This window comes from Panthera tigris, chromosome B3, assembly GCF_018350195.1.
Source record: "Panthera tigris isolate Pti1 chromosome B3, P.tigris_Pti1_mat1.1, whole genome shotgun sequence".
In the NCBI taxonomy this organism is placed as follows: domain Eukaryota; kingdom Metazoa; phylum Chordata; class Mammalia; order Carnivora; family Felidae; genus Panthera; species Panthera tigris.
The window spans coordinates 78,998,635-79,016,947 of record NC_056665.1 but is presented as its reverse complement, the minus strand read 5'-3'; the positions used below and the strand labels follow the sequence as shown (position 1 = coordinate 79,016,947).

Below are 18,313 nucleotides of genomic sequence, written 5' to 3'. Positions count from 1 at the left end.
GCTGTGTTTCTCAAATATATTTATACGGTAGAAACTTTTTTGAGACTACTGTTTGAAGGAGTGTACCTAGATAAATGACAGGTTAAACTACTCGCCGCTGAAGCTGGTTATCTTGTGTTTATGTTCAGAATTTGTAAATGTCTACATGGTTTGAAAATTATTTATTCATTCAGCTAAAATTTAAGATTGCTTACTTTCTCACTGTCTTAGTCTATTCAGGCTACTATAACAAATTACTATAGACAACAGGAGAGCTTATAAACAACAGAAATTTATTTAACATTTACAGAGAATGGGAAGTCCACAATCAAGGAACCAACCAGTTCAGTGTCAGGTGGGGGCCTGCTTCCTGGTTCATAGATGGCTGTCTTTAACTGTGTCCTCACATGGTGGTAGGGGCAAGGGACCTCCCTAAGGCCCCTTTTATAAGAGTGCTAACACCATCCACAAAGCCTCCACCATCATAATCTAAATACCTCGCAAAGACTCTATCTCCTAATACCCTCACATGGGGGGTTCAGTTTCAACATATGAATTTTTAGGGGACAAAAACATTTGGTTTATGATACTCTCTTTGATAAAGTGAAAGGGACCAAGTGGAGGCTCCATAAACTTTGAGGCTAATCATCTCTATTAAATGCCCACACATTATTGACAGTGTCCCATTATGCTTAAGACAACGTAATAAGATACTATGACTTTAGGAACCTCATGTTATGATTTGAAAGGCCAAATTCACATTAAAAAATTAATTAAATCTACCAGGTACTACATATAACAGATATCTAAGTTAGGGGTCATCACCAAAGACTAGAAAGAAAGGTGATACAAGGCCTTTAGAAGAATGTAGGAGCTGAATGGAACTTTGAAGGAAGCTTAAGGCTTGTAGGAGATCCAAATGAAGAGGGCATTTTGAGATCCCATGAGAGTGATTTTCTTAGAGAAACACGATGATTCCTCTCAATTACAGAGATTGTCTCTCCCTACAAGATTAATAATTAGCTTTTTTCTTTGTCAATGTAGATTGAACATCTTTATCTTTAAAAAAAGGTGTAAAGAAAAGGATTCATTGGAGGAATTACAGATGATATCACCCACCATTTAAAGAGGTGATTATATCAGGAATGGTTTTTAAAACATCTATATAACTTTGAAAATAAGAGAAGTTATACCATTTTAAAGCATTTTTTGGATCATGCCAAATCTAAATGACTATTTGAAATCTAATAAGAACTAAAGTACTTGCCACAGAAAGCACCTCTTATTGTCATCTAATTTCAAGGTTATCTGCTAGGGATAGTGGAAAATCATGAACACCAAAAATTGTAGATTCTGTAATTTCCCTGCCTTTTTCAATTTTTCTTGTTTTCTTCCACAGGTAAGTTTTCATTTTAAAGAAATACATTTCTTTCCTTTCCAGTAGCAAAGTTAAAAACCTTTAAAAAGTTTCCCAAATTGACACTCTGTATCTCAGGTATGCTAGTTTAGACTAAACCAGAAAAAAGCCTGTCAAGTAAGTTGTAATTATTTCTTGTCCACTTTAAGAGTCATATATAAGCTTATGTTGGGTCCTGTAAATTCTAGTTGTTGTTTCTGAGAATTTTATTGTTTCGTAAGCACTCAGCTGGAGTTAATGCACTTGAAATTACCAAGCCAGTTTCTGTTTTTGTTTGTTTGCTTGTTTTGTTTTTTGTGTTTTGTGTTTTGTGTTTTCTTTTTGTTTTAGTTTTTCCTAGTTGGCCATTCTGATTATTTATTCATAAAGGCTATTGACCCTAATCATTGACATCATGTTCCTGTTCCAGTGGTCCATTTTGTTCATTTTGCTGAAGGACAAGCCTAACAACATAAGAATATGGGAGAGTTTTCACCCAGAGTCTAAGTCATTAATTGGAAACCAGAAAACTTTGGGCTTCTCACCAATACTATTAAATCAATATTTATCAAAAATTTATTGAAAAAAAGTATAAAATCTGGGATACTATTAAAATCATAGCAGGGGGCTCAAAGATGGATGTGCAAGTCATAGACCATATTTCCAAAGGTTTTATTGCCTCCTAGAGGGACCAAACAAGTAACTAAGCAGTGACAAATCAATGCAAATACGTTAAACAGTGTTAAGACAAACATAGGTGAGAAATCATAGTAGGGAGTGAGAACAACTAGGGCTACTGACCAGGAATAACCAGTGTGGTGGAGAGGAAATTAAATTATAGCATTAAAAGAAAGTGAGGATTTCTATAAGAAAGAGTGGAATCTGGGGAGGCAGGTGAAAGTGAGAGATATGTCAAGGACAAAAACAGAGAGATAGGAAAGTTAAGAGCTTCAGAAAATAATGATTACAGTTGACCCTTGAACAACTCGGGAATTAGGGGCACTGACACTGTGTGTAGTCAAAAATTTACATGCAACTTTGGACTCCCCCCAAATTTAACTACCAATAATAGCCTACTGTTGACCAGAAGCCTTACTGGTAACATAAACAGTTGATTAACACATATTTTAAAAAATTTTTAACGTTTTTATTTATTTTTTGAGATAGAGAGAGACAGAGTATGAGCAGGGGAGGGGCAGAGAGAGGGGGAGACACAGAATCCGAAGTGTGCTCCAGGCTCTGAGCTGTCAGCACAGAGCCTGTCACAGGGCTCAAACTCATGGAGTGTGAGATCATGACCTGAGCTGACGTTGGACGCTCGACTGAGCCACCCAGCGCCCCTAAAATTTTTTTTTAACGTTTATTTATTTTTGAGAGAGAGAAAGAGAGAGAGAGAGAGCGTGAGCAAGCGCACAAGCGGGGGAGGGGCAGAGAGGGAGAGGGAGAGGCAGAATCTGAAGCAGGCTCCAGGCTCTGAGCTGTCAGCACAGAGCCTGATGTGGTGTTTGAACTCACAAGCTGTGAAATAATGACCTGAGCCAAAGTTGGCTGCTTTACTGACTGGGCCATCCAGGCGCCCCAACACATATTTTTATGTTGTATGTATTATATACTGTATCTTTACAATAAGGAAGCTAGAGAAAATAGAATGTTATTAAGAAAATCATAAGGAAAAGAAAATGCATTTACAGTACTGTAAAAAATCCATGTATAAGTGGACCCAAGAAGTTCAAGTCTGTGTTGCTCAAGGATCAACTGTAATTTCATTTCGATTGCTTCCTGGGTTGTCAGTGGGGAAACGGCTGGAGCAAAAGTTGGAAGATGGGGTCAGATCACACTGAAGTGCCCTAGGAGACAGGGTGAAAATTTGGTTTTCATTTGATTTTGATAATGAGAAAGGATTACTTAAGAATACTTACACTGGCATGTAGATTGTATCTAAGTATAGATAAAACTGAAGTAAGGTTACCCAGTAGGAGGTCACTGACTTAGTGGTATACTGTTGACCTTGTGTGAGAAGGAGTCTCCTTAAGCAAAATAAAATAACTCAAGTCAAACATTAGAAGGCATTTGAATCTAATGAAAATTTTTACTAACCCTTGATTCATTTTTTCTTTTTCTAGACATAAAATACTGATTGAAAACTTTCCCTAATGCCTAATTTTATACTAGCTTTCTATTCCAAAGATAATGATTAATGACAATAATAATTTCTTATAGGTCACAATGCTTATGCTTAAAAATGTTTTCATATTAATAGGCCATAAGTAAAAAAATAAAATTAGTATTTGGCCCCTAAACTGTAATCATCCCTCAACCCATCACTTCTCCTCATGGGGTCCTCCTCCTCCTCAAGCATTTTTTCTGTTTGGGGGTTCAAAGGCATTATTATTATTACTTTTTTTTTTTTTTGCCTTAGCAAAAGGACTAATACAGTGTGTTTTCCCATACAAAAACAACTTTTTTTTTTATTCTTCACCGCTTTCTACCATTCCTTCAATTGTCTTCCTTCCTTCCTTCCTTCCTTCCTTCCTTCCCCTCTCCATTTCCTTTTCACACTCTTCCCACTCTCTTGCATACAGAGAAAGTAAGGACAAAATATAAAATATATTTATTTTATATCTCCTAATCAATTTCTTTCATTATGCTCTAGTATTTTTTGGACCATAATTCTTTGCTTTTGTATTAACTTTTATGATTAATCTAAGAGCAATTTCTAAAATTTAACATATTATATTTGATACCTTTTTAAATATTTCTAATATATATGTATATATGTATCGTATAATAAGCTATATTTTTCTTTTAACACACAAAAAATTATTTTTTTAATGTTTTTTTGAGAGAGAGAGAGACAGAGCATGAGTGAGGGAGGGGTAGAGAGAGAAAGAGGGAGACACAGAAGCTGAAGCAGGCTGCAGCCTCTGAGCTGTTAGCACAGAGCCCGATGTGGGGCTTGAACTCACAAACTGGGAGATCATGACCTGAGCTGAAGTGGATGCTTAACTGACCGAGCCACCCAGGTGCCCCTCTTTTTTAACATTTTAAAATATAGGATTGTCAGATAAAATACAGGATACTCAGCCAAATTTGAATTTCAGATAACAACAAATAACTATTTTGTATAAGTGTGCTCCAAATATTGTGCAGGGAATACTTATGCTAAAAATTATTTCCTATTTATCTGAAACTCAAATTTAACTGGTGTTCTGTATGTTTTGTTTTGTTTTTGCTAAATCTGACAACTCTTTTTATTATCTAAATGCAAAATAATTACTCTCCTTTCAATGAGATGATTTTTAGGTCTAAGCAGCTAAGCTCAGTGAGGCATTACTACAGGTATTTGGCAGAACTTTGCCAGGTGGAAATAACACATGGAAATACTTTTTAAAACAGCTTAGCCAATGTAAACAGTTCTTGATGTCAGCTAACAATTAAGGAATTGTAGCTTTCTTAATAAAATTAAGCCGGATCTCGCTAAACAAGAGTAAATATTTCTTTTTAAAAATTTTTTATTTTATTTATTTTGAGAGATAGCAGGAGTGGGGGACGGGCAGACAGAGAGGGAGATAATGAATCCCAAGCAGGCTCTGTACTGTCAGAATAGAGCTCAACACGGAGCTCCATCTTGCAAACAGTAAGATCATGACCTGAGATGAAATCAAGTGTCAGATGCTTAGCCCACTGAACCACTCAGGTGCCCTACTAAATATTTCTTGAGATAAAATATAAAAAAAAGTTTGTCAACCCTATTCTACCTCCTAAAATCCTTTAGAGAATTTTATTATTTTCCCTAAACTCTGGGAGCCATTGATTCAAAACATTTCATTGCTTTTAGATAATTTAGTTCTGGAACTGTATGTTGGTTTATTTTCTAGCTTGCAGAAACATAAAAATGACTTTAAGGTAGTTTTTATCAACATGGGGTTATCTTTGCTTACCTGATTACTCCCAAGGTAAGTCGATCTACATTTTCCATTGAGACAGAATTTCTATTATATCCTGAATGGACTATCTCCAAGATAATATATGATATAAATTATAAAAATAATGTAGATTGACTTCTACTTAAAAAAAATAAATTAGAAAGATAAATTAGACAAACTATTCCCTGAATAAAACTAAAAACCCTGGAAATTATATATAAAACAAACATAAGGACATTCTGAAAAAGGGAAGAGAGAAAGGCACACCACCTAGGGATGTTATGCCCCAGAATGAGTTCCCTAGGTTTTCTTTTTGCTTCATGTACCCCAGACTTGGAGATGAAGAAGTTGGTAAGTGAGAAATACCAATAGGTACAGACACAAAAAGCTCCAACAAAAGCCAGTTCTCTGGCCAAAGGACAGGAATTGGGGCAATCTAGCAAAACAAAATTTATGGGAAGTAACTGCTTTGCTTTACCAAAACACTGTAGGAAAACAAAAAAACAAACAAACAAACCTGTGGACCATCCTCTACTCACAATAGCGAAGGTTAGGTGAAGAGCCTAGGATTCTACCCTCTCTCGAGGCTATAAGGAGTCTCCTCAAACTCTCACTGGGGTGGTATCAGAGAAGGTTGAGTAGAGAGCAGAAGCTTTCATCCTCTACCAGGAAGTAATGAGCCCTCCCAACACCACCCCACCTGCCTCTACTGCTACCCCATGATATCAACAGATACCACCTAGAGAGCCTGAACTCAGACCCTTATGTAGCTTTAATGAGATGCCAGTCCCCTTCCCAGCTAGGGTGGTGTCTTCCCACTCTCTTCTCCTAATCCCTGTGGTGTCAGTAATGAAGCAGTCCTACCCTCCCAGGCAGAGACTCATCAGTGGAGGCAAAATAGATGCAAAGCAAGCAGAAGTAAGAAAAAAATAAAGAACAGAAATCAATGACATTGAAGGAAATGCAGCAGAGGAAATATCCATGAAATAAAGAGTTGGTTGTTTGTGAAGATTAATAAAGTTGAAATCTCTAGCGTATAAGTCCAGTAAATCTTACAAGAAAAAAAAAAGAGAGACAACACAAAATATCAGCATCAGGAATGAAATGGGGATACCTCTACAGATCCTGCAGACAACGAATGAGTAATAAGGGAATACTATGCACAGATGTAAAAACTGGGGCACTGGACACATGTAAGAGCTCCCCTGAGAGATGCTGGCACTCAGGAACATGGCAGAGGGAGAGTTCAAAGATCATGCCCACCCTCTGCGGTCTTAGGAAAGGATTACAGTCAGCCTTTAGATGTGTTTAATTATAATCCTGCATAATTCAGGCTGCAGCTATGATGATAAGCTAATAGACTTCTTTCCCAGAAAGACTGAGCTTTAGGTCTGTTGCCTCTTGCTGTGCCCTGGCAGTAATAGCTACTGAAGAACTTTCTCCATTAATTACATGGGACCCATGAACCCCACTGGCCACCAGAGTCAAGCAATGTAAAGATATCTCCTCTATAAGTGTGCCAAATCAAAACCCTGCTCAGGCCTGGGGTGCCTGGGTAGCTCAGTTGGTTAAGTGTCCAACTTCGGCTCACGTCATGATCTCACGATTCGTGAGTTTGAATCCCACATCGGGCTCTGTGCTGGCAGCTCAGAGCCTGGAGCCTGCTTTGGATTCTGTGTCTCCCTCTCTCTCTGTCCCTCCTCAATTCGAGCTCTCTCTCTCTCTCTCTCTCTCAAACATAAACAAACATTAAAACAAAACAAAACAAACAAAACAAAAAATCCTGCTCAGGCCAAAGCTCCTAGACAAGCAAATAGTCCTCTTTCTCAGGAAGCCTGGGGTGTGTTTCAGTGTGTTGTCTATGCAGTGCCCTGGGAGTGGTAGTCTGCCAAGAACTGTCTGATTGTTACAGTCTCATGGGATCCAGGAAAGCAGGGCCCCCTGACCTCCAGAATCAGGCAATCAAGGGGGTGTTCACTGGGTAGCCACTGCAAAAATTGGGTCACCAGACTTGTGTAGAGTCCTTGGCCCCATCCTGGAGGTCTGGAATGTGGCAATGGAAGAGCACCAAGATGGCACTCACTGGCTAGAAGAGGAAGATGTGGGATGAAAAGATGGCACTCACCATAAAAGGAAAAAAAGAAAAGAAATAAAAGACATTTAAAAAATCGTGCCCTGTGGCTTTTGGCAGAGGGAGATCAGAAATATGGTGCCGACCAGCGTCCTTCCCCAGACAGCATCCCAGCAGGCCCCTGTCCCTCAGACCAATGCTTTAAGATTAGTAAATGAGCCTCTTTCATGTAAACACTGGACACTTTTCAAAGGACTCCTTCTTCCCTGAGGCGTAGGGCCAGTGAGCCTGTACGTGGGCCCTTTAAGGGCCGTCCCTCAGTTCACCATAGACCATGGGTCTCTGGGATGCAAGCCCTGTTGGTCTTCAAAGCCAGACGTTTTTAAGGCTCTTCTCTCAGGTACTGGTCTTAAAAGTTGGGGTGCCCGTTGTGGGGTATCAGCCTTTTGCTCTTAGGAAGAAGCTCAGGGTTTTGAGTTTCCTGCTGATTATGGGTCGCTGCACTAGGGGTGGGGTTTGTGGTGAGATTGTGCCTCAGCCTTTCCTGCTTGCTTTGATGTGGTATCCCTCCCCTTTGCTCAATATGAAGGGATTGCTCTGCCAGTTTTTGGATTTTTTTTCCAGAGAAAGTTGTTCCATATATAGCTGTAGATTTGGTGTGTGCATGGAAAGAGGTGAGCTCAGGATCTTCCTAAGTCACCATCTTGAACCAGAACCTCTAAAATCTTAATAGTAAAAAAAAAAAAAACAGAGCATCAAAATCAACAAACTTATGGGAACCAAGTTAAAGTGAGAGATCTTACTGGACTCCTTATTTCAGACGTTTATTTTCCTCTACCTGAATACTTTTGAAATCTTTAAAACTCAAAGTAAAGCCATTATGTTTCTACTTTTGTGACTTTCATGCTCAGCTGAATTGATTTGAAGGCTGATCTCTACTTAATTGAGGCTATTTGGGGTGGAGTTTAGTAGTTTGCATTGAGAGAAGAGCATTTATTACATGTTTAATGTGGTGAGGTAGAACATTCTTTATGGATCATTTCAAGGAATAAATATACTTGCTTTTCACAAAAGTCATTCAGGTCTTTACGTTTTGAGAAGATTCCAAGTTTTCTTTCCTTGAATGTACATAAGTTAGGCACAGAAACAGACATTTGTTTTTAGTTTCCTTTGTTGTTAACTAGCTTTCCAACTTTTTTCGAAACAACTTGATTCAGGATTGATTACAGGTGACCACAGAGATGCTAAAAGAACATATGAAATCCTGAGAAATCTAGTAAGGTGTCATATGCCTTTTGCTTGTCTATCTTTGTTTACTTTCAACTAGTATTAATTTCGAGTGGAAATAGGTTAAAGATGTAATTATTTTAAAGATCTAGGAATGAGTGAAATTTATAGGACCACTCTCCTATTGCTCTGTAAATTTTGCCAGTGATATGCCTATTAAGAGCAACTCCATGCTTTGGTGATTGAACTGGTGGCTGATTACAAGTGATTTTCATGACTCATCTCTGAGTTTCCTCTGATGTTTTCCTTTAGTTTTTCTTCTCAGATATGATATAAAGAAGATAAAGCAATAGAACTAAAATAAAATAGAAGGCAGCTGGGTTGTTCAAGTGTCAGAATTAGCTCATTTACTGTGAATATTATATGACAACATTTGCTTAGGTATCACTTCAAAAGTCAAACTGAGTCACATGTTGAGTATATGGGACTAGTGACAGTAGCATAGTTTCTTAAAGAGCCTACAGTTAATGCCCATATTTCAGATAGAAATATGCTGAAAACTTTACTTACAAAATAAAGTTCTCTTTTGTAAAACTACATATTCTCTTTTTTTTGTTTGTTTTCATATTAAGGCTTTTAATCAGAGCTTTTGGTGTATCAGGATCCAGAATGTTTGAACAAGTGAGTGAAAAACATGTCAAGGCTTGGCAAAAAGATGGTTGAATTTGGATGTGACTTCTTGAGAAAAATCATTTTTTCATTTTGGAATCAGAAATGGTCATGTTTCTAATATCTTGGTGTGCTCAGACACTGAGGCCAACTTTTGAACTATGTGCTTCCGATTTTAAACTGTCCTTTACTATGGCAGTTATCATAAAGACAAGACCTGTTTTCTCATCCTCATCCTCTCAAATGTGTTCTCTCTATGAAATACGTGTTTTTCAAGATAAGGGCTATTTGAATGTATTGTTTATTTCTGCTTGTTGGTGTACCTAAGCCAGTACCTCCTTGTTACCTAAAATAATAGTACCATGTGAAGCCTTTAGATATAATTTGGGAGAACATTCAAAGGATAAGATTATATTTATAAGAATCCTATAACCTTAAATTTGTAAGAAACTCCAGAGCTCTCTTAAAAGCAGGAATTTTAAATATTGGATGACAGTAAATGTAGAAGCCCAAATCTATCCCTCAATTATTCACTAAAATAATCTCCAAACTTTAAAACAACCAGAGCATAAAAAAGAAGAAGTGGAGTTAATTTGTTAAGAAAAGAGAACTGAGTGGGCATTAATTGATCTCAAGAACACTGGTGACATAAGTAGTTTCTACTTCCATTAAGGAAATGATGAATACCATGTAATTTGTCATCCAAACTTGGATAATTTTGAAAGGAATGGGGCCTATTAATAATTAAATGTTAAAAAATAGGCAAATAGCAGGATATATAGTCACCCTAAGAATGATTCCTTTATTCACCAATTTAACAGGCACTCTGCTAAGTACCTGGGGAAAAAATGAAGACACCATCTCTGTCCTCAAAAAGATCAAGGCCACAAGGATGGAATATATATGCTCTTATTAGGAATTAAGATAAAGCTTTTTAGGGAGCACAGATGTGCAGTTTCCGTCTGTTACTAAGGAGGCAAAAAGATTCTGTTAAGCCCTTAAAAATCCATAGGGTTGAGAATAATGAACTCTCACTCCCATTTGACAGGTAAGAAAAGTGTGACTCCTGCTACTCAACTAGTTAACAGCAGATATGAGGCTCAAGTATATGATCCTTGAGTTCCACTCTAGAACTTGCCATCCCACTATGTTATTCTCATGGGAGTTACCAGAAGGAAAGGGACATAAAAAAATGCTAGAGATTTGCTTTACATTTCTTTGGAGACAAAGGATAGCACAAAGCTTCTTTGTGATTGAGTATCCTTGTTATGAAGAGAAGAGCTAACCAAGCCCACCTATTCACTTTTAACCATATGACTCTTAAATCCTACTTCCCAGTCTTTTAATGCTTTGAGATATCTAGTATGTGTTTTTTTGTTTTTTTGTTTTCTTATTTTTTTAAGAAGACCCTTTATTTTCTTTGCAAGTTACTCATGACAAGGAATTGCAATTTATATATTCCACTACTAGGATAACTGAGCCTTTTTCTGCACCGCATTCTAAATGGAATGTCATTATATCCAAGTATAGCAAAAGCAGGTCCTACTGTGTATACATATCAACTCCACCACAATCCATTATGAAAACATTTTTCAGAAAATGCTTTATTATATTGTAGAAACATACTTATTATCTGTTAGCTGGATATTGTGCTAGTCCATAATACTGGGAATGAGCCTGCCTGCATGTAGACATATACTCATTTAGGCCCAAGTTACATTGTAGAACTATTCCACCATTCATTATTTCTGTAATGCTACTCATTTCATTATTCATTTGGTTGATGTTTTGATTCGATTCACCAGATATGACTGTCGAATCTATCAAACAAACATGAATACCTCAAACTTCTTTTTAATATTGTTCCTTGTTTTTATTTTAGGATAAACATGTTTATTTGTTCAGCGTATTTATTTTGAAGATGAGATTTTAATGATAGAAAATGGTAATTGTAAAAGAAGTAATAAAATGCACTGTCTCTGAGGCAGAAAGCGCAGTACTTAGCACAAGACAATGGCCTACATTCTCTGACTGACAGGTGGATATCACATTAGATGAAAATGATAAGCATTTTAGGGAACTGAAGAATAACTTCCTCTTGACAGCACCCTGACCCTTGACCTATGGCCTAACTCTTGTTAGCTTCACTAACACAGGGTAATTGTCACAGGTGTAGGATAAAAGACATCTCTACAGAAGCTACCAACAGTCTGAGATTTATTTCTTTGGATGACCACAGATGTACGGCTGAGATAAAACCGTAAGTTCAGACCTTCTCAGACCTATAAGGACACGAATATGTATCCACGAGAAAGCAAAATTCCAAATACAATGAGTTTTCTTTACTGTTTAGCTTGAAGATCACTGTTGTAACAGGGAGGGTATGTGCATCAGGGCAAAGGGATGGTAAATATGTTACTGTTTTTATCCTGAAAGTATGTTTCATACATAATTGTGACACAGATGTAATAAAGAATGCTCTATACACAATAGACTCCCCAAATTTTTATAATTATTAGTAAACTCTTACTATGTCATACTTTAGAAGTGTGTCCTATTCTGAAATGATTCTTTTGTATTTATATGCTAATCACCTCCTTCCAAAGAAATCAGTTCTTTGAGCTTTATTTAAATGTTCTCTGAAGGTAGTAGCTGTAAGAGTACTTACGGATGATGTGATAACAATTGTGATTTCTCATGAAAGTTAATGCCTCCTCCTGTAAGAAAATATATTATATTCTCCTTTTTTAGCAACACAAGTAAGAAATTCAGAAAACACAGTGAAGCACAATGAGTTATGCAAATCCATGTTATAATAGAAGAATATTACAAGGGAAAACCAAATGACTGTAACATCCATTAAAGTGAAGTCAATATAGTCATATACCCATGTTTTAACAAAACGACAGAAGAATGACTATTCCTGGTAAAATGAAAATGACTTCACATTTCATTAAAATGGAGTCAAAGCAGCAACCTGGCAGTGTTTTCAAAACGTTTTATCATGAGGGAAACGAAGTCAACTTTTCAAACACTTGGCACAATAAAGTGGTGTGTTTCATTATTCTGTTTATTTAGAGGTGTAATACTAGAATCATCCAAATGTTTGTTACTCAATAGGAAGGAGCCATAACAATTTCCTAACCATAATAGATTTCCAGAATCCAATTTTTATTCCAAATTATATAAAAGGCATAAATTACTTTTAAATTTATTGAGGGTTCTTACTCAGGTCAGAGGTCTTGCCCTTCAAGATTTATTTTTTATCCACAGTGTGCTTTGATGACACAAAATTAGTATATGCAAGCTTTAGAATAATCGAGGAAAATACAAAGATTGTGTTTATCTTAAAGTGATACTATAGGTAAACTACTTCAATTGGTTCAGTAAAGGTGTAGCCAAACCCATCTGTTTCCAAAATATCACACTTTCTTTTTATTAAATCATGAAAATAAGGAATTATAATCATGTAATGTCATGCATACTTGCTATAATAATGCCTTCTTCCCAGACTACCATCTTTTCAAATGTGATGAGATCATCAGGTAACAGTGTAGGATATGAAGGCTTAGCATGCTGTGTTGTTAGCACATTAAAAAAAGAAATTGCTGGGATAATTAACAACTACCTATTTGTCTGTGGGATGCATTCATTATGGCTCTACAAATTGGAGGTCTCCAAAATCTGTGCAATAAAATTTACTCTTTGTTCAGGAAGTTCCCCTTGGATTTGGGGAAAATTCTGGTTTGCTGTGTCTATTGTAATTGTGACAGGCAGTTGACATGTCTCATAGTCTAAATGTAGTGGCAAGCAGGGGGTGGTACAATGATGAAAAAACTGCCATTCATTCTTGTGCAAAGGAAAGGTGTTTCTTAGCATATTCCAACCTATGTTCAGACTAGAGTTGGGTCTCTGAGGTTGAAGGTCAAATCTGTGAGGTCAAAGCTATTTCTTGTCAATCTTCGTTCACTAATGACACATGAATTGGAAATTAGAACAAAGTAAGTAAAACGAATAGCCAGAAGGTGAGTGTCTGTTTTATTACTCAGAAGAGCTGGGAAATCTGGCCAATTGTTGCCCTATGTGGCTTGAATGACAGTTGTTAAGTTGAAAAAGGGACAGTGTGATGGGAATGCCACTTTAAATCTCAATTACCTCCTCCACTCCAATCAGCTTGGTAGAGCTTTAATGAAGTGCAATTCTCTGTCCTTTTCCTCATACTTCTATCTCTAGAATAAGCCTCACATTCAAGTTTGACAGCAGTACAATCAGTTTTCCATTCATCACTGGCCCTGTTTTAACCCTGCTGAAAAAGGGCCTAATGTACGTGGCAGTGATGGCAATTAGGCAGAAAAGTAATATTAGAAACAGACAAAAGCCTGAGTCTTTTAGCATTACAGGTGTTTTTTTTTTTTTAGCCCGTTCTAGACATAAAGGAATAGGCAGTGTTGTTAAGTTCCCTTCTTCAGTCTTCTCTTAAGCTGAAAGTCCAACGATTTCAAGATTCAATTAATTAGACACATGGAGAGCCAAAGAACAAGGTAAAAGCTAAGTTCTTTCTAACTGAAGACACACTTAGTAATTGGCCCCTTATTAAAATGGATATCTTCTGGGTGTATGTTTAATAAGGTTGATAAAAACTCGTCATTTCCTCATTAGGATAGCACATGAATACACTCTGTATGTAGAAAAGAAATCTTAAAGAGAACAAACAGGAAAATATCAATCTGTTAAATATAGTAATGTAAAACATAAAAATTGAAAAGCTTGAGAACTATAACTTTCCAGAGATGGGGGGATGTTAAATGCATTGTGTGTGTGCGTGTGTGTGTGCATGTGTGTGTGTGTGTGTGTGTGTGTGCGAGAGAATGAATGAATGTTTAAGCTGTTTTTTTTTTTAAGTCTTGGCTCTTCAATCAGTTTATCTTGGGATGCAAAATATTTAAGCATTTGAGTTTTATAACCCAGATCAATGATATTTAAAATTGTCTTTTTTTTTAAACCATAAAGATGAATGATAAATTTAAATGGCTCTCTCATATGAAAACAAATGCAAGCTTTCTGAATCTATACATTTGTGTCTGCATGTGAAAGAACCCATGTAATAATCATGCTTGTATCTTTGCACAGAGAAGTCACCCATACATGTTGAGGGACACACATGTATTGTTTTATCTAATTATATTTGTAAATACATCCAGACTCTTGTGTGAAACTGTAGAAAAGATAAATTTCATAGATTTTTGTGCATGCATTTAATTGTTCGATATGTTTTCCTAATGGTTCTTTTTCTGCCAATTTTAAAAAATGTCAGCCAGGTTGGGTGTTTTTTTGTTTTGTGTTGTTTGATAGATTCCACAGGAACATGTGGCATTGGAGTAAGGATCTTGTTTAAGAGAATGGAGGCTTGGAGGAAAAAAAAAAAACCAGATGCAGCAATTAGGCGGCTCTTGCTGCTCATTGGGAAGGTGACACAAGTGGGTGATAGTGGCTTTCACCTCTCACACTCCCTTCTCTCCTGCCTGATTCCTAGAACAATCCCTGTCAGAAACACTCTTTGAAAAAGGCTGCATTAGACAATGGCTCTTCACCCTTATTTTACGCTTTAAGTAGTGGAGCAGAATGCTGTAAGGGGCTGAAAACAAGGCGTAATCTGAGAAAGACGCGCAGGCATTGTTATAACTGTGAAAACCAGAAGAGCCCCTTTCAGAGCCGTGACTGAAAGTGCTCGGAAGACCTTTAGTCCTTTGCACTCTCCCAATCACCAATTAGACAAACATTAACATCAATTAAGCTGTTATACGGCACAGGTTCCATATAATTACCTTAATGGGTTGACGCTTTCTTTAGCAGCAATTTCTTAAACAAACTTCATCTTTTGTGCAACAGGCTAAGAAAATTTTCAGCAGGGAGCATTTCCTTTTGTCAAGTTTTCTAAAGAGACAGCTGAATTGTTCTATTTAACAACAAACACCTTCACTAAGGACCCTCGTCTTGTCCCCGTTCCCACCACATTTGACTACTAGGCTCAAAGCTTATTAACCATCAGAGACAAAAAAACGGACTGGCCAGGGGAGCCCAGACACATGCAGGGCGGGCAATACACAAAGGACCAGTGAGTCTGGCACCGGTTTGCAAGCAGACCCTCGGAGAAAGCACCAATTGAATTAGTTGCCTATTTAGTATCCAAAGCGCCAGATCCGTCCTTACCAAAAGCACAAAGAAAATGAAATAGAAAAACAGGATCTTGCTCATAAAACAAGACAAATCTGTCTAATTTATTTTGTACCAGTAAGTGCTAATTAAATGCAAGCTACTCAGATTCTTCCTGTTCCTGCCTCACCTAATTCGCTTAGAATCACGACAATGCCAGTCTGATTTTTCCCCCTGTTTAACAAACATTCATTTGAAATGTACTCAAATACAGCTATAAAAATACAACCCTTATATCACTTCTATTTTTATTTTATATAAAGTCCATGTGTTTTTACTCTGTTGTGAAATTATTTGGGGGGGGGAGCTCTTGGCAGAAACAAGTCCTTAAACTATCCTTGTGCATCCTAAGAAATAAACAACTTGAGATGCATATAATGAACTATAATTGTTTTCCCCAAGCCCCCCCCCCAACAGGGTTGAAGTAATGTATGTAACCAAATTTTACAGCAATTCATTAAAAGTCAGGAGCCTAACTCTTTTACAGTTTTTTTAAGGCAGACCATGGTAAAAAAGAAAAAAAATAAAAGGAAACAAATATAAAATATATACTAAATACTTATGCCAAATCAAAGCCTTTAAAATGCTGTTCCTTACCCACCCTCCCTGCCCCCTGAATGTCTCTCTTTTTTTCTGTCCTTCTTTCACATCCCATTGCTCATTTTCACATACCTGACTATAACAATATCCTCCGGAGTAGGCAATTCAGTTTACATCTTTAAGGTCAGGGCTTGGGCTCCAAAGACAAGTGTTTGCTCCATTTAGCCCTGCCCTTGAGAACTCCCAACACCTCTTTGGGTCAAAAGCTCAAGGCCACAAAATTAAAAGATGATGACAAATTTATGTTTAGATTTTTAACCTCAGGCCACTGTCACCCACGGCTAGAGGATTGTAGAAGGTTTCTAGGGGAAGAATTCTAGAATAGAAACATATACAATCACAAAATAATTGTTCTCACTTATGTTGCCAAGAATAAGTGTTTGAAAAAATATTTTTGTGCCAGAGATGAATTTATCTACAATATATAATCAGTAACATATTCACTGAAGATCTCTATGATCATAAAATAAAATTAAGGTGCACCTTTCTTAAACTTTTCCTTAGGAAGCTAAATATATAGGGTGATGTTCTCCATTCCAATGTTGGTCTATTATTTATTAGAAATTATTATTTTTTTACTCAATTTATACTTTATATTCACATTGATTGGTTAAAAAATACATTTTGTGTCCTTCTGGGTTACTACCTTGGGCCTCTTGGCATTACTTTAAATGCAAACTGTGTTGCTCCTATTACCTTCCCTGGTTATTTCTGTCTGCTCTAGCACAAATGCAGCTACAAACTTGGGGTGTCACATATAAATGTGGGAACCTCAAGTAAAGAGTTTCCATCACTGAGTTTTCTCAGACTGGAGTTCAGCCACTCCTCATACAGTAGGAACATGTAAAATTAAATCAGGAGAGCCCCGAAGAGATTGTGGTAGATACCCTTTTAAAAATTTACTTTATAATTAAAGAAGCATTACTCTTTTTAAAATAGATTAGGAATTAGAGTTAAAAAAAAAGCCTATTTCTTTGTAAAGTGCCTCCTGAGAATTATACAAATTTGTATCCTTCTAGAACTTTTACATATGACAGATATAATTGGGTATAATAAGGAAGGGTAGGGTGCCAGGTGGCAAAGTCACCTCTGTAACCACAAAGAAAATGTGTGCAGAATCTGAGATACCTTTTCCTAATTTCCAGTATTAAGGATGAATCTGCGATGTATGAATGGATTTTTTCCATTCAATGTATCAGGCAAAGATCTGAATAAAGTTAATGTTCTCTTTTTGACACCCATATCAGACTGAAAACACCTCAATCAACTGTTGGATGGATTTGGCATAATTATTGATACGCTTTGCAGGATTTAAAGAGTGAGGATTCAGTGCTCACATACCACATTTGAAACGAACACAACTTATCAAGTAGAGTTCTGACATGTGTGACTCTTAGTATCATTTTGGAAGTGAAATAACCTGTCAGATTTTAAAATGTGCTAACAACTGGATGGTTAAATGGCAGGGACATGAAGAAAGGACATGGGTTTGGTTTGAGATTTTCTTCTGGAGTGGAGTCACTGACTGCCAGCCTGGAAGTAATCACAACAAAAGTTTTGCCCAGGGGTTCTGAACAAAAATTCTATAGTAGAATAAATAAACTACTACACAGTTAGATTATCTTAACTAGCATCTGCAATCTTCCTTACAATAGCCATTTATTGATGTCTCTCCAAATACATTAGAAGTGGCAGATGATTTATTTTGCCTTTGAAAAGTACGTATAACCATTCACTCATTCAACAAATATTTAAGTTTCTACTATGTGCCAGGCATTCTTTTCTAAGTACATTATCAAAATTGAATAGTACAAAATGCCTAACATCCTTTTATTAGAGATGTTTTAACTTAAAATGGATGAAAGCAATTTATGCAGAAGGCATGGATTAAAAACAAATCCCTCAGACTTTGTACAGTTCTTATCCTGATTAATTTACGTCTGGTGCCTAACACATAGTAGGTAATTTAAATATGGTGCTCTGCTAGTTTTTCTATGTTCCAACCCCAGTTGATTTTTTGTGGGAGCAGAATTGTCTAGCAAAAAGAAATCCTCTGACCTTTGTCATCATTCTTTGGCACTAGTCTCATTGCCATCTATGATAGTGATTTCTTTTCAAGGACTATGACACCTTTTTTGTTATTTGACTTCAATGTATGTTTTCCTTGTTCTTTGCATTCCTTCTGGAAAAAAAGTGGGAGGGCAGTGTGTAGGAGATAGAGTGGATGTGTAG

At 36.8% G+C, this 18,313-nt stretch overlaps 1 long non-coding RNA gene across 1 annotated transcript; it reads right to left on the bottom strand.

Moving 5' to 3' along the window:
* Positions 1-3,084: 3,084 nt before the first annotated feature.
* LOC122239248 lies at positions 3,085-16,349 on the bottom strand. The gene is made up of 3 exons (XR_006218197.1): positions 16,154-16,349; positions 11,937-11,985; positions 3,085-3,222 (listed from the first exon to the last, which is right to left on the bottom strand). It is a non-coding gene; the product is annotated as an uncharacterized LOC122239248 (long non-coding RNA).
* Positions 16,350-18,313: the final 1,964 nt, after the last annotated feature.